Below are 3652 nucleotides of genomic sequence, written 5' to 3'. Positions count from 1 at the left end.
AAGACACTTTTCTGAACTTTGCCATATTCATAAAGTCTATGACATTCTGAATATTTATTCTGTTAACTTAATTTCATTCTAAATACTTTGCTATTTTTACATTTTACAAAATAAAATAGACATCTACTGCATTTATATATTTCTTGGGTATAATTTTCCAACTAACCCTTTTTCTTCACTCACTTTGAATCTTAAATGATTTGTATCAGTTTCTAAATCACACAAATTTCACACATGGCCATGTGCTAAGTTATACTGTTGGTTTTATCCTTCTCTCATATATTACTCATTTTTCTAATTCTAACATAGCATTAATAACTATGCCTTCCTATGTAAATTTTTTCTAATAGTGCCTTTAAATTATTCTTTTTTTAATGTTTATTTATTTTGAGGAAACAGAAAGAAGGGGAGGGGCAGAGAGAAGAGAGAGAGAGAGAATCTCAAGTGGGCTCCGTACTGTCATAATATAGCCATAGTATAGTATAAACATAGTATAGAACTTGATGTGGGGCTGGGCAAAATAAAAGTCAGATGCTTAACCAACTAAGCCATCCAAGCACCCCAGTGCCTTTAAATTCTCGATCAGATGTCTTAAACTGTAAGGAAATATTGTAAATTCATTTATTTTATCAGCTTTTCAGAAGTGTCCATCACAGCACCTTGATTAGCTGTGCAACAGTTAGGTCTATCTTTCATAAACAATACAATTACCTATGCTTCTATTTTTTCCAAAGTTGCTTTCACAGTGAAAATCATTCTCTTTTATGGCATTAGGCCTGCAAGTGGCAGCAGATGCACTCACATGCACAAGGCCCCAATTTGGCACTGCTAGTCAAGAGTTTCCTCTTATAGGAGATGTCACTTTTTGCACTCAACAAGCTCTCCTGCTAAATTAATCTTTGGTTGGCATTTATGTGTACTTGAAACTAGCTTGCCACTTCCTCAGCATGGCACCATGACAACCTAACAGATGGGCCTAAGGACATGCATGCCAGATGATCTGAATGACAACCAGGTTTAAATATTATGGGATAGATTTCCATCCTCAAATATTGAAATAATGATCCACACCAAGTATGTGTATATTAAAAAATATTAGAAAGCATCTACCATTTTAAGCTTATATAAATTTTTAAATACTTTTTTTCAAGTATATGTGAAAATTAAAGATACTTCACACCTCATATTTACACCTGTGTTTGTGTCTGTCCAGATACCAGTTAAATGAAATTGAGGCCAGACTCTGTATCTTCAGGGTCCTTAGAATTACAAAGGGTATTAAAGGCACCTTCTCTTAGATGAAACACAAACTACCAAGGTCAGCTAATTTCTTACTTAACTTCTTCTCAAACACCTTGTCTCAGTTACAAGTCAGTTTTCTGTTTTAGTCCTTGGATACTGTGCTTATTCTAGCTACTGATCTATTATACTCTTAATTATTTACTTATTCTTTACTACCTGTTTCTTTCATATTTTCCCTTCCAGTGTAATTTTATTCCTTGTCATTACTCCAAACTCTAAAAACTTTGACTCTTTGTTATCAATCTAATTGTACGTATTTTAATTTATTGTATTTATTACATCATCATCATCATCATTATTAATAATTATTAGTAGTAGTTTGTGGCATTAACTTCCCCTTTTAACTATGATGTACCTTGATTCAGTGCTTGGCCAACTTTCATTTACCTCATTTTTATTTTCCCTTTTTTGGTTTTGTACTTATTATTATTCTTGTGAAGAAATCTCAGGTTTACATATTTCTTGTGCTTAATGACAATATTAACAAAAATGTTTCCAAAATGTGGGTGGATTAATATTTGAAAGTGATAATGTCTCTAAATGTGACTATATTCTTCCAAAATAATCATATTTTTTTTCTGAGGGTAGAAGGATTTAAGGGCTTTGCAATTTGACTAGGTTTACCCAATATAGGTTAAAATAGAAAACTAAGTCAATTAGACAATTTGGAACCAAACACATTTTTATTAAATCATTGCTTTGGGATAGCTTGATATATGCGGGAAATGTTTTATTGTCCTAAACTTTCCCAGCTATCAACTTGGATTTCCACTATACTTCTATAAAGTTTCATCATGAGGTTAGAAAGGAATTTACATGACCATTCAATCCAGCACTTTTAAGAAATTAAGGTAGCATGTTATTTCATAGGTATATTAGTAAATCTCAGAGAGCTTAAATGTTTCCTATAGTCATTCAAGGAGTTCTTAAGAGGCTTCTGGTTCTTCCTTCTTCACACCTTTTGTAGACTCTTTCTAGCATATTTATAAATACAGCTTATACTTTAAGGTTGTTAATATTATTTTTTAAAATAAATATTTTTATTATTTTTCTCCAAACATCATTTAAAATAATTCCATAAGTGGCAATTAAATAATTCTATTAGTGTCAATTTAACACATACTGGAAATTTAGAAAAAGAGAATGACCAATAAAATTAGACAAATGTAGACTAGCTAAGTTGAGCTCTTGACTACAGTTCCACGACGAACTCATTCTTTCTGTGAATTTCTAGGATCTTTAGTGCTCAAATTTTCCTTCTTGGATTTAGGTATTTTTACAAAAGCTTATTGCATGACATTTTGCCTAGTCAAATTTTGTTATGCTGAGTTTTAGAATTATAGTTTTATTTGAAGATGATGTCTAACTAAGACAAGAGAGCATTGCCTCCAGGAAGCTGGCTGCCCACTGGTCTAGCTCAACCCAGTGACATTACTTGCGTGCTGAATTATGTTATTAGAGTCCAGGAGCTGGGCGTCACCTCTGTAATCTCAGGATTTCTACTATCATTATGGGAAGAGATTATTAAAAGATCATCTACATTAACAAAACTTGAAGAGACTCATAAAAATTTAATAATGACTGTGAATTTTATATAGTTAAACATGATAATTGAGTGGACTGGATAGCCATGTTACCAATTTATTTATTTTCTCCTTTGGGCATATTTACAAAGGAAATCTAGTTCTAATCAGAAGATTTCTCAGTGAACTTGGAGGCAAAAGAATAGTTTCCTGTGTTCTTTTAAGTGATGGTCAGGCAGGTGCAGCCACAAAAGGGGACCCAGAAGAGGCACAAGAAAACAAAGTGTATTATATTTGCAGATCCTAGAGAGGATATAGAGCTGCTTAAAGGGCCTCAAATTTAGAGTACCTTCTACCCTAGTAAGGGCTTGAAGGAGCACGACCTTTTTTTTCATTATTTACTTGTTTATTTAATCTTATTTTTTCTTTTCTAACCCTCCCTTATCTTCTGTCCCAGCATTGCTTCTGATGGACACTCTATTTTAGATATGTTAGTAATTTTGCTTAGAGTACTATCAACTCTTAGGTTAGGGACCTGTGTCTTCTAACAATGCATATTTTGTTTATCTCTCAAAAGGAAATCACCCCCCTCTCCAAGTGTTTGGTTTAGGAGACCTTTATTGATGAAAATTACTTAGCCATGTGGAAGGATATTTTTAATGTGTGTAACTTGCTACTGTGCCACCTAACTGGGGTTGAGCTTTCAGCATAAATTTTTAGTTCAGTACTACCTCTTCGTGTCTGCAATTCAGTGCCATGAATCATTAAAGGCTTTTAACTTCTCTAAGTTCCATGCTTTCTGGCTAGTTCACTGCAGGAGGCTAATA

Source organism: Lynx canadensis, chromosome B2 (assembly GCF_007474595.2).
Source record: "Lynx canadensis isolate LIC74 chromosome B2, mLynCan4.pri.v2, whole genome shotgun sequence".
NCBI classification, from domain to species: Eukaryota; Metazoa; Chordata; class Mammalia; order Carnivora; family Felidae; genus Lynx; species Lynx canadensis.
This window is presented reverse-complemented; position numbering follows the sequence as displayed.